At 37.8% G+C, this 13,608-nt stretch overlaps 1 protein-coding gene across 1 annotated transcript in view; it reads left to right on the forward strand.

Moving 5' to 3' along the window:
* Window positions 1–13,608, forward strand: part of DLGAP1 (DLG associated protein 1) — a 320,327-nt gene that overhangs the window by 131,908 nt on the left and 174,811 nt on the right. The gene's annotated exons all lie outside the window — the stretch shown is intronic.

Genomic DNA, 13,608 nt, shown 5'->3' on the forward strand with positions numbered 1-13,608 from the left:
TTAATATTTATTTATTTATTTTTGGCTGCATTGGGTCTTCGTTGCTGCACATGGGCCTTTTCTCTAGTTGTGGCGAGCGGGGGCTACTCTACGTTGCAGTGCGCGGGCTCCTCATTGCGGTGGCTTCTCTTGTTGCAGAGCACGGACTCTAGGCAGGCGGGCTTCAGTAGTTGCAGCTCACGGGCTCAGTAGTTGTGGCTCGCACGCTGTAGAGCACAGGCTCAGTAGTTGTAGCACATGGGCTTAGTTGCTCCGCAGCGTGTGGGATCTTCCCGGACCAGGGCTCGAACCCGTGTCCCCTGCATTGGCAGGCGGATTCTTAACCACTGTGCCACCAGAGAGGTCCCTTTAAGTGATTATAAATGGTGTTGCATATCTAATTTCAGTGTCCATGTCTTCATGCTGGTATACAGAAATACAGTTGATTTTTGTATAATCTTATATCCTGTGACTTTGCTGAATTGCTAGTTCAGGAATTTTTTGCAGATTCCTTGGCATTTTCTATGTTGGCAATCGTGTCACCTACAAATAGGGACAGTTTTATTTCTTCCTTCTCAATCTGTATGCTTTTTGTTTCCTTATTGCACTGGCTAGGACTTCTAGCACGACGTTGAATAAGAGTGGTGAGAATGGACGTCCTTGCCTTGTTGTTAGCTGTAGGTTTTTTGTAGATAATCTTTAACAAATTGAGGAAGTTCCCTTCTATTTCTATTTTTCTGAGAGCTTTTATTAAGAATGAGTTGTTGAATTTTGTCAAATGCATTTTCTGCGTCAATCGATAAGATCATGTAATTTTTCTTCTTTAGCCTATTAATATGGTACTACATTGATTGATTTTCAAATTTTGAACCAGCCTTGCATCTCTGCAAGTGGAATACCCCATCCAAGTAGAATAAACTATTACATATTGGGGAATTATCTTGTGACCTAATGTAAACATGACTCCTAGACATTCAGGGCTGCTGCTAGCCTATGTAGTACTTTTGCACAAATTAGAAAACGGTGTCCCTTCCTCAAATAAAGAATATGGCCAACTACCTAAGCCCAACTTAGAACCAAAACCAGGTAACTGCCACAAATAAGAAGAAAACACTTAAAGCCCTGAAAATTTAGTTTCCATCTAAAGGAACTCAGGTATAATTGTAGAATCATTATTGGTAATATTTTAGGAACCATGGGAAAAGTGCCAAGAAAAAAGTAAATATTATCTGTTTTTCCAATGAGAGGATTCTAAAAATTGAAAATCGTTAATCTAACGTAAATCCTTGGGGAGATTTCAGAATGAATTTTTAAACAGATGGTTTGTGATGATTTAGAAAATAGGGAGCCAGCACAGATTTACTAAAAAGGAATATATAGGACTGCCTGTATTTTCCTCTCTAAAATGGTTGAGACATATCAGAGGAATGTAACTGCATTTAGGATAGCGTTTAAAAAAGAGTAGATCCCAATAGGCTTGCAGGCAAAAATTGAAATCAGAGAAGCATGGGCTGGGAAATAGAGGTGTAAGATAAAGAGCCTAACAGCAAAGACGGTATTGTTAATGGACTGAGACAACTCAAAAGATCATGGATTTGCCCACTCCTGGTCAATCATTTCACAGGTGATTAGGTAAGAAAATACACGGCATTCTTAAGGGGAAGGCACAAGGTAGTTAAGACTACAGAAATTAGATAGATCGAGCTTCCAATTCTAAGTTTACAAACTCATCAGGCTCAGTTTCCTCATCTATAAAACAGGAATAGTAATGCTTCATAACTGTTATAATGATTCATTATATTGGTGTGCTAACTAAATAAGATATTATAGGTAAAGCGTAGAAACTTGTAGCACTCACGGATTTGGGGTTTTGTTATGTTTGCTTCTTTGCTTCTGTTATCACATTTGCTGGTGACACAACTGGCAAGAATAGCTGATATATTGTGTATATTGTATGGGGATGACAGGATTAGCCTTTGGTTTCAATTTCACAGGGACGAAAGGGTCAAAACTCGTAATGACTTAACACCTTTTGAGGTGAAGATCTAGAAGTTGCGCAAAGGGAGCTTACCAGAAGCTAACAGCGTGACTATATGCCAAACTATACAAGCTTTCTCAGACTGCACCCCAAGATGATTTTCTACAGAACAGACAGTAATAGCCATTCTGTATTCCACACTTGTCAGTCTATATATGAAAGGCTGAGTTCGGTTCTAGATGCTCTGTTGTCAAAGAGAAAGTAACAAATTGGACCAACCTTAGGGACGAGTCATCAAGTTAACGGAGATCCTACAGATCTTGACCTAAGAGAACCAGATAAAGGGGGCGTGTCACCAGGAGGCTTAGCTGGGGCACGACAGCTGTGTTCTAATCAGTTGAAGACTGTTAACACGGAAGACATGTCTTCTTTGAGATCTTTTGATATGCCCGTAGTGAGTGTAGACACAGAGCATTTGACAATGAGGAACAGAAGAAAACCAACATTAAAAGAATTATTTAAGACTCTGTCTTTAGTTGCTTTTTTGTCTTCCTAAAGTTAAGTCAGAATATGAAGCACTTTATGAAAAATCTATCAAAGTACTTTCACACAGGCTTTAACGGCTCCAATGTGTCAATGTCAACTTACATCTGTGTAAGTACATCTGTTCTGCCCTGACAATTTTTAAATTGAAAGAAACACTCTGCCTTCAGCTCAAAGCAGCATTTACACCCCTCCTAAGAATCATCACTGTGGGCTCTTTACTAACTAGTACCCTTCAGTTGTCATCCCATCTTCCTTAGTGATGACATTATTTCTTTCCTTAACCAGTTCATAGACTGACTCCTGTCAACAGTCTTTCTGCAATCTCTAACTGCTTATAGAATCATGTGCCAGGATGTCTTAATCATGGCAATAGCATTTATTCTCAATAATACTGTACCAAGTTTTAATTATTTTACTGTTTTGCAATCACTAGAGCAGTAAAATTACACTCAGATTTATAACTATACTTTCCACCAAATAGAAGTATCATTTTTCTGTTTTCAGTCAGAGCAATAATAGTTAGTTTCTGAAATACTACTATATTATTTTGTGTCCCAGAAACTTACTATAAATGATCAACAGAGTGTCTTTTTTTTTTTTTTTTTTTTTTTTTTTTTTGCGGTACGCGGGCCTCTCACTGCTGTGGCCTCTCCCGTTGCGGAGCACAGGCTCCGAACGCGCAGGCTCAGCGGCCATGGCTCACGGGCCCAGCCGCTCCGCAGCACGTGGGATCTTCCCGGACCGGAGCATGAACCCTTGTCCCCTAGCATCGGCAGGCGGACTCTCAGCCACGGCGCCACCAGGGAAGCCCTTCTACTCTCCTCTTGAACATCTATTAAAAGCACAGCACAGACTCTCTGGAAGTTCTGCGTATTTGTCTCTGTCTGGAGACTGACGTTATCAAAGGCAGGAATCTTGTGTCCTCCATAGCATCTAGCACGAGCGTTACGAATAGTTGGCATTTGATTCGTATTGTTTTAAATCTAATGTTGCACAGTCTAGAGAATCTAGGGGAAAGAATGTTTGAATTCCAAGTGTCAGAAGAGTCTAAATGTGATAGATAAACATATTTGGCACACTGGAAGAATTACATTTTATATTGAAAATTTCCGTGGCTGATGAATTATTGTGAAAAGAGCTGCACCTGTATTTTGCACAAGACCCACTTTATAACTAAAATGAATGATCCCAGCTTAGAGCAGATGGCTTTGCAGAGAGTTAGCCTGCGGCTCTTTGATAATCTTCCCAGTAGAACAAGTCAACAATCCCAACCCTTATCGGTTTTTTTTCTACAGAGCGAAGCTAATGGAGCAAAGAGAAATCCCCAAGATTATGTCCTCATCTCCCTTTTACTGCACCCTGGACTTCTAAGAGATAGCAAGGTCCAGAACACTTGACAATGCCGTGTCTCCCAGAAATAAGGCTGACATTCATCCCCCATATCAAACATTTATGGAAGAAGAACAACAAAGAATATAGCAAGGGACCTATAGGAGTTTGTTCCTTCGGTTTGTATCTTAAACTATAAAAGTTGCCCCTGTGTCTAAGCTGTGCTCTTCGGCTAGGGCTAATCAGATGGTAAAATGGATTGCTTTATGAATTTACAATTCTAAGAAATAGAAGGGGGCTTCCGTGGTGGTGCAGTGGTTGAGAGTCCGCCTGCCGATGCAGGGGACACGGGTTCGTGCCCCAGTCCGGGAAGATCCCATATGCCGCGGAAAGGCTAGGCCCGTGAGCCATGGCCGCTGAGCCTGCGCATCCGGAGCCTGTGCTCTGCAATGGGAGAGGCCACAACAGTGAGAGGCCCGCGTACCAGAAAAAAAAAAAAAAAGAAATAGAAGGAAAATGAAACGTTTAGGGAACAACATGGTGTTGTAAAAGAAGTTTGAAAAAAGGACGCTATGTGGCTAGCAATGAATCAGTCTTTTTTTCTGGGAATGTCTTAACTTCTGTTTTGAACGATGGTTTTTCTGTATATAGATTTCTTTGTTGACAATCTTTATCTTTCAGCACTTTGAATATTTCATCTCAATGCCTTCTAGCGTCCATAGTTTATGATGAGAAGTCAGCTTTTAATCTAATTGATCATTCCTTGTAAGTGGTGAGTCATTTCTTTCTGCTTTCAAGATTTTCTCATTGTCTTTGCCTTCTGATGCTATGGCAAGGATATGGTTATGTGTGGATCTCATTGAGTTTATAGTATTTTAAGTGTTTTAAGCTTCTTACGTATGTAGATTAGTGTTTTCATCAAATTTGGGAAGTTTTCAACCACTAATTCTTCAAATATATTTTCTACCTCTTCTTCTGGAACTCCAATTACATGTATGTTGATGTGTTTGATGGTGTCCCACAAGTCTTTGAAACTGTTTATTTTTCTTTATTCTTTTCCTGTTTCTCAGGCTGCATAATCTCTCTTCAGGTTTGATTTTTCTTCGAGGGGCTTGCTGTAAGCCCCTTGAGTAAAATTTTCATTTTAGTTATTATTATGTAATTATTACTAGGAATGAGTATTTCATTTCAGAAAATAATTATTTTCAACTCCAAAATTTATTGATTCTTTTTTTTGTTATATCTCTCTCTTTATTGATAGTCTCAATCTGGTGATACATAGTTGTCATGCTTTCCTTTAAATCTTTACACATAGTGCCTTTAGTTCTTTGAAAATATTCATAACTGATTTAAGGTCTTTGTCTATTAAGTCCAACATCTGGCTCCCTTCAAGGACATTTTTTATTAGCTGCTTTTTCTCTGTATTTGCTCCATAATTTCTCGTTTGTTTGCAGGTCGCATTATTTTTTGTGGAAAATCGTACATTTTAGATATTATAGCAACTCTTGAACCAGCTATTCCCCAATTCCTTTTTATTTAAATCTTTATATTGAAAAATAAAACATGTATACAAAAATCACACAAAATACATGACTTAATGAATTATCATAAGGCAAATACCCTTGAAACTACCATCCGGATCAAGTGTCTCCCTCTCCTCAAAAGTACCCACTCTCCGGACTTTTATGGTAATCATTACCTTGTCTTTGTTTATGGTTTTATAATCCAAAGTATCCTTCCCTTAATACTATACTTCATGTTTCCCACTTCCTGAATTTGATATATATTTTGAGTTTCTTAAACTCCAAATTTCCCCCTCCATCCTTTCTCTCCCTCCCACCCCAGTTTATTTTATTCATTTTGTTTGTCTGTTCTACCTTGCTACTGCTTATTTTTTAGCAACTTGCCTGGACTAGCTCTTTAGATTATGCATTCCCTACAACATGTATCTACTGACTTCTCTGCTTCCTCTTTTTAAATTCTTGCTTTTATTTTTAAACCTGGCTTCCTTGGGTTCACCCTGGGGTCATCATAGTTTAGTGATTAGCCAGTGATTGGTCAGAATATTTTCTAAATACTTTAAACCAATAAGTCTTCCACCTTTTGCCAATGGCATCTGTCTATGAAGGCACACTTTCAAATTTCAGGGAGTTTACAAATCAGCCTTAGCTTTCAATTCCAGCTTATGCAGGGTTTCAAGGTCAGCCACGGGTGAGTGACCGAAGTCCTTTCTTTTCTTAGGTCTTTTCTGGGCATGTGCACAGCCTTGTGCATATATGAAGCCTTCTAGGTTCTTAAGCAGCACATCAAAACTTTTAAATATCCTCTATAGCCATCAGATTTTCCAGGTCTTTCTTTTAAATTTTGAGTCAGGCTCTTGTTTTGCTCCAACTGAAATTATAACCTCAGGTAGCTATGATGTTAGCAATTTCAGCCAATTACTACTGTTTTTGGTAACAACCTGGGATAGGGGTTTTTCCACAGAATTGAGCTCCCAGTCAGATCAAATAGTATCAACACTCTGGGGATGGGGCTTTTCCAGGGAGGTGAGAGACCAGTCAAAACATCACCATGCACTGAAGATGATGCTTTCAACCGAGCTCCATGAGGTGCATCCCCTCTGTTGGTTTTGAGGCTTCTGTGGTGTGTGGCTGCTATGCCAAGGAGCTGAGGAGCATGGGAATGGGGGTGACTACATTCAGTACTTTTTCTTGCATAAATAATTTTCAGTTTGTTCTCTGAGTTCAATTTCCAGAGTTCTGTAATGGTTGATGTTGCCAGTAGTTCTGCAATTGCTTTTGTGTAGAATAGGACTCACTGAGGTCCTTCCTCTGTCATTCCAGAAGTCCCACTTCATATGTGAAGTTTCTTGCTCTGTCATCTTGAATAATATTTTCCTATAAACTTTACGGTCATGAGAATTGAAAACACCTACGCCAACACAAAAATTTGAACATGATTGTTCATATCGGCATAATTCATAAAAGCCAAAAAGTGGAAACAAACCAAGTGTCTGTCAACTGATGAATGGACAAATTAAGGTATAAATCCATGCCATGAAATATTATTCAGCCATAAAAAGGAATAAAGTACTGATACATGCTACAACATGGATGAACCTTGAAAACATCATGATAAGTGAAAGAAGCCAGTGGGAAAAAGCCACAGATTATGTGATTCCATATGTATCAAATGTCCTGAACAGACAAAGACAGAGACAAGAGGTAGATTAGTGGTTTCCAAGGGTCAGTAGTAAGGAGGAATAGAGAGACACTAGTAATGGGTACAGGAATGTTGACAGGGAGGGGGAATGAAAACATTCTAAAATTAGTGGTTACGGTTGCACAACTCTGTGAATATACTAAAGACCACTGAACTGTACCTGTTAAAAGGGTGAATTTTATGGTGTATGAATTTTATCGCAATAAAGCTTTTTAAAATCCTTTATAGGGTCTTTAGCTATAAGTAAGAGAATTTTGAAATTTTGGAAACTATTTCAGGTCTAGAGTAGTGATCAACTGAGTTCCCCTCTCATTCATTTATGTATTCATTCGTCGATTTCATGGGGTGATTCATGGGCAGTGCCTGGCATAAAGGAAGCACTCAGGTAGGTGTTAGTCATCATTAGTCACTTTAAAAATGTAAGGGCTAGTGTACCACTGCGTAACAAAATGAATGAAATACTGACCCCACCTTCTAAGAACTCAAAAATCTAAGGAGTACACAGACATGTAAACAAAAAACTACAACAATGGCAAACGTTTGCGGCACAGAAATATAAAAGACACTACAGGAGTACAGATGGAGAAATAGTTTATTTAGTCAGGGAGAACAAAGGAGGCTTTCTAAAGAGAACTGACTAGAATCCCATTAGACTCAGTGATCTGGAATCATGATTCCAGATTCTCCCGGCAACAGGTGCTCTAACACCTAGTGACCTGATAAATGAGTTGAAGTAAGCGTTCTGTGGGCAGAAAGTGGAGGAAGAAGTGTATTCCAAGCAAAAAACAAAAAAACAGCATGTGCAGAGATAAAGAAGCATGAGAGTGTATGCATGGAACATGTGAGGAAGTAGCAAAAGGTGATACTAGAAAAGTAAGTACAGAGTTTAGACTTTCTCCCACCAATGAAGAGGATTCACAGAGGACTTTTAAGCAAGAGAGTGTCCTAATCACTAGCAAGAGAAGAGAGATGCACTGGAGGGGACAAGACCGGCCATAGGGAGCCTGGTTTGGGAGGATCAAGATGAAGGCTGAACTAAGGAAGTAATGAAGCAAGAAGGGTGAGGAAGACGTGGAGGAAAGGAATTGTAAGTGTAACCAGGAATCAAAGCTGAGAAAATTTGATCATCAACTGGATTTGGACAGTTAACAGGGAAACAGGATAAACACCTGGATATTTGGTTTGGTTGACAGGATAGATTTCAATGCCATTCATCTCAATGTGGAATAAGTAAAAAGGAGCAAATTGGAAAAGGTAACATGTTCATTTGGGGGTTGTGATGAGTATTTGATACCTGTGGAACACCTGGGTAGAAATGCACAGTTAATTGGAAGTTTAGTTTTAAAGGTTAAGAGCTATGGGCTACCAATAGATCTGTGTGTTGTCAGGATAAAGTTAGTAGTAGAAGCCACTGAGCAGATGAGGTTGTCCAAGGAGAGCATGTAGAAAAAATGAGAATATAAAGAACTGTAAATTCTTAGGGAATAAGAATATTTGAGGGCAAGGGAGAGGAATAGGAACCCCCATGTGAGTGCAGGCAAGATTGCCCAAGATATAGGAGATGGGAAGAGAATACAGAAGTCAGGGAAAGACCAAGGTTCCGTCTCAATTACCTTGAACATGACATAACTCCTTGAAACCATGGTTTCCTTATCTGTAGGTTGGTATTAATAATAACTAAGTGGTTTGTAAATGGTAATAAATGTCAGCTATTATTATAAAGTAGAAATAACTCAAGAGTTCAGAGCTGCCAAAGTGAGCAACTTGAATGCCACTTATACTTTCAGAAGGACTATAAAGGCATCGCACATGAAGTTGCTGAGAAGAACGCTGGGCTCGGTTTTACCAAAGCAGGTTGACCAAAAGAACACCTTGCATTAGATCCCCCAAAACTAGTAACTGAGCAGTGTCGCCCACTAAGTACCATTTTCCACACTGAGGCCCAAGGAATCAGAGCCTCTCAGTTGAAGCCGTGAATGCCTGTGAGAGCGAATTGATAACAGAGTCACGACCAAGGACAAAATCCTCTCATCTTCAAAACAGAGCAATTGGATTAACCCCAGAGTCAATAAAATGTTTCCTCTGAGTCCTATCGAATAACCTGACATTTCAATGCTTTTATAAGACGGAATCAAGGCAAAGTGGGAAAAGAAAAAAACCCAGAAATTAGGATACAGATCAATCAGGAAGATGGTCCATCACCTCCAGAAATTCTCCCATTAGAGTCACAGAGTCATGAAGCATTTCCTTCTCTGGAGGAAAAAAAATTCAAACCATCTGAAGTTATATTTTTTCAGCTTTATTATCCATTCTGACAAACTTGTATATATTTATATATATTATAACGTGTATATATTATAACTGACAAAATGGTATATACTTAAAGTGTACAATGGATAGTTTGACTGCATGTTTTTTGAAATGATTACCACAATCAGGTTAATTATTACCTCCATCACCTCACCTTTTGTGTGTGTGTGGTGAGAATGCTTAAGTTCTACTCTCCTAGCAAATTTCAAGTACATGACACAGTATTATTCACTCTAGTTACCATGCTGTACATTAGTTCCCCAGAGCTTATTCATCTTGTGGAATTATAATTTTAGTGACATATTACAGGGTTAATCATTTTCTCTTTGGGGACATTGATTTAAAATGTTGTGTTCCGGACAGAGAAAACAGACTTGTGGTCCCCAAGGGAGAGGGTTGGTAGAGGAGAGATGGATTGGAAGTTCGGGATTAGCAGAGGCAAACTATTATATAGAGAATGGATAAACAACAAGGTCCTACTGTATAGTACAGGGAACTATATTCAACATTCTGTGATAAACCATAATCACACAAATTTATATATATATATATATATAGAGAGAGAGAGAGAGAGAGAGAGAGAGAGAGAGAGAGAGAGAGAGGGAGAGGGAGAGGGAGAGAGAGGGAACTGAATCACTTTGCTGTACAGCAGAAATTAACACAACATTGTAAATCAACTATACTTCATATAGGTTATTATCACTATTCTTTTCCATTGTGGTAAATCAACTATACTCCAATAAAATTAAAATATTTTAAAACATTAAAAAAAACTATACTTTAATAAAATAAAAATTTTGTTTAAATGTTGTGTTCCAAGTATTATTGCATTTTCTCTTTTTGCAGTGGCGCTCTTACTGATACACTAGCCAAGTGTTTTGTCTAGCTGCTCCACAGCCACCTAAGGGCGTCGTCCCACCTTTGGGTGCAGTTAAAGGACATGATAATGAATGGGGCTCAACCAGGCCAAAATCTCAGTTCAGTTGGGATAAGCCATGAGAGGTTCACTTAGCATAAGCAATCTGGGGAGAAAGTGAAAAATGATGGATGTCATTTGAATAGGCTAACATTGATAAATAAGTAATCTTACACGAGAGTTAATATTTCTGAATAGGCACACTCCTTTCCTTCCTAGCACATCAACTTCCTCTTGAGGTGAAAATAATCACTGCATTCTTTTTTGGAATTTCTTTCATGACTGTTTCAGCGTCAGGAGCACATGTACATACTGTACCCTTTATGTTGACAGCTGTGGGCTCTGCTCTCTAAGCGGACAAGATAAAAGAGTTCATTTCCTTATATTCAGTGTATCATTAAAGAATGCATTGTTTTATCAGGAATGACTCACCAAGTAGAACTATTCAATCTCTTCTGAATGATTTTTCAGTTTGTAATTTGGGAATTATGCCTTATTTCATACCAAGCGGCCAGGGTGAATGATTATTTCAATGATGCTTCATTTCTCCATCTCAGCCAGCAGACAGACACTCATTTCTCAAAACATTGGGTTTTCATTTCTTTTGAATGGAGATCATTTACAAAACAGCCACCCCCAATGCTGCCCTGATAACCGCTTGGAAGAGCAGCAGTTTTTATGTTGGCAATATCATTGCTCTGGGTCAGTTACAAAATAGCCAAAGAAACACATTTGTCACCTCTCAAGTTCTATGTGAAAGTGAACTTTAGGTTATAAATGCTTCCAGCTAAGTCTCTCTTTTCCTAGAAGAAATCTCAAAGGGAAAATTTATTCTTCAGTTTATTTGTTTTTTGGCTGGGATTTTTGGCATGGGCGTTTATAAAGTGGTCCATGGGGAATCTCAATAATGGCACAGGATCCAAAGGGAACATTGCTAGAACAATCAGTTTCTCTTTTGTGGTAGTAAAATACATAAGAGGTTTCCTTTTGATGTTACATTCTAGATCTGTTCTAATTTGTCCCCTCCTTCAGTGTAGCTGCAAAAAGTGGCTGTTAATCAAATTCTCAGTTTTTAGTATAAAATTTATAGATTAATTTAGGGAAAGTTTAATTTTTTTTTACAATATTGAGTTTTCCCTCCAGGAAATTTGTTTTCCTCTTTTATTAGGACTTGTTTATTGCCCTCCATTTTTTTTTTTTTTTTTTTTTTTTTGGCTGCGTTGGGTCTTCATTGCTGCGCTCAGGCTTTCTCCAGCTGCGGTGAGCGGGGGCTACTCTTCCTTGCGGTGCACTGGCTTCTCATTGCGGTGGCTTCTCTTGTTGCAGAGCACGGGCTCTAGGCTCGCAGGCTCAGTAGTTGTGGTGTACGGGGCTTAGTTCTCCGCTCTATGTGGATCTTCCTGGACCAGGGCTCGAACCCATGTCCCCTGTATTGGCAGGTGGATTCTTTTTTTTCTTTCTTTCTTTTTCTTTTTTAACATCTTTATTGGAGTATAATTGCTTTACAATAGTTAGTTTCTGCTGTATAACAAAGTGAATCAGCTATACATATATATATATATATATATATATATATATATATATATATATATCTCCCCATATCCCCTCCCTCTTGCATCTCCCTCCCACCCTCCCTATCCCACCCCTCTAGGTGGTGACAAAGCACCGAGCTGATCTCCCTGTGCTATGCAGCTGCTTCCCACTAGCTATCTATTTTACGTTTGGTATTATATATATGTCCATGCCACTCTCTCACTTCGTCCCAGCTTACCCTTCCCCCTCCCCATGTCCTTAAGTCCATTCTCTACGTCTGGCAGGCAGATTCTTGACCACTGCTCCACCAGGGAAACCCTGCCCTCCATAAAGCTTTATCACTTTTTTCAAAAATTTCTGGTACACTTCTTTTTTGTAATTTCTACTTATTTTATAATGTTTTGCCATTTTGAATGAGATTTTTTTAATTAAAATTTCTACTTGGTGGTGGAAGTATATAGAAAAAGTATTAATTTCTCAATTTTTACCCTGTATGTAACTATTTGGGGATCACTCTTATTAGTTCTCATACTTTTTCAGTTGATTTTCTTTTACCTTCCAGCTAATTAACTGTATAATCTGTAAATACTCAAAGTTCACCTTTTCTTCACAATATTTATATTCGTATTTCTTTTTTTATTTTTTCTAATTTCATTAGCTAGGATCTCCAGAATAATGATAAATAACAGCAGCTATATTGGGCCTGCATCTATCTCCTCCTCAACTTTAATTTTTAATTGCAAGCAATGTTACAGCAAAAAATTTTTTAATTTAATAATGAAAGAAAAATCGCCCTGAATCCCACGTGAAAACAAACTTTAAAAATTAGTAATAAACACAGACATAGAAAACAAACTTGTGGTTACCAAAGGGGAAAGAGGGGGAGGGGGATAAATGACGAGTTTGGGATTAAAACATACAAACTACTATACATAAAGCAGATAAACCACAAGGACCTATTGTATAGCACAGGGAACTGTATTCAATATCTTGTAATAACATATAATAGAAAATAATATGAAAAAGAATAGATGTATATGTATAACTGAATCACTTTGCTGTACACCTGAACCTAACATAACATTGTAAATCAACTATATTTCAGTAAAAATTTTTTTTAATTACTAAAAAAATCATTGTCTGTACGTGTATAGAAAGGGTAAGGAAGGACATACACTGAGCTGCTCTGGGTAGTTCTTTCAGGGGAGTGGAATTCTGGAGCAGGAATAAGGAGAGTGGAGACCCACTTTCTGCTTTGAGCACCTGTGGATAGCTCGGCTTTTTGCAAGGAGCAATTTCTACTTTTATAATTTTAAAATGCATCTGGGACACAACATTATAAATCAACTATACTCCAATAAAAAATTTTTTAAAAAAGACTAATGTCAAATAGCAAAAATAAATAAATAAATAAATAAAATCTATTGGGAAATTTATTAACAGTTGAATAGTTCTGAATTTAATATATCAAATATGAATACATTTAATAACCAGATTTATTACCTTAAGTATAAAGATATTGTATGCTAAGGCTTTTTTCATTTTGCAAAAATATTGACTTAATAAAGAAATATGTGTTCATAAAAAATAAAATAAAAAATGCATCTTGGAAAAAATCTGAAGTGTATAAAGTTGCAAAGATTTGTCTTTGGATATCAAGATTTAGATATGCGCACATATTTAACATCTAAAATTTAAGTTTTGATCACTAAGTTATATCTCAACTAAATGAGATCAAGATTAGATAAATAGATGATAGAACGATTGATATAGTTATAGATATATAACCACTTGC

The sequence above is a fragment of the Tursiops truncatus genome, chromosome 13 (assembly GCF_011762595.2).
Source record: "Tursiops truncatus isolate mTurTru1 chromosome 13, mTurTru1.mat.Y, whole genome shotgun sequence".
In the NCBI taxonomy this organism is placed as follows: domain Eukaryota; kingdom Metazoa; phylum Chordata; class Mammalia; order Artiodactyla; family Delphinidae; genus Tursiops; species Tursiops truncatus.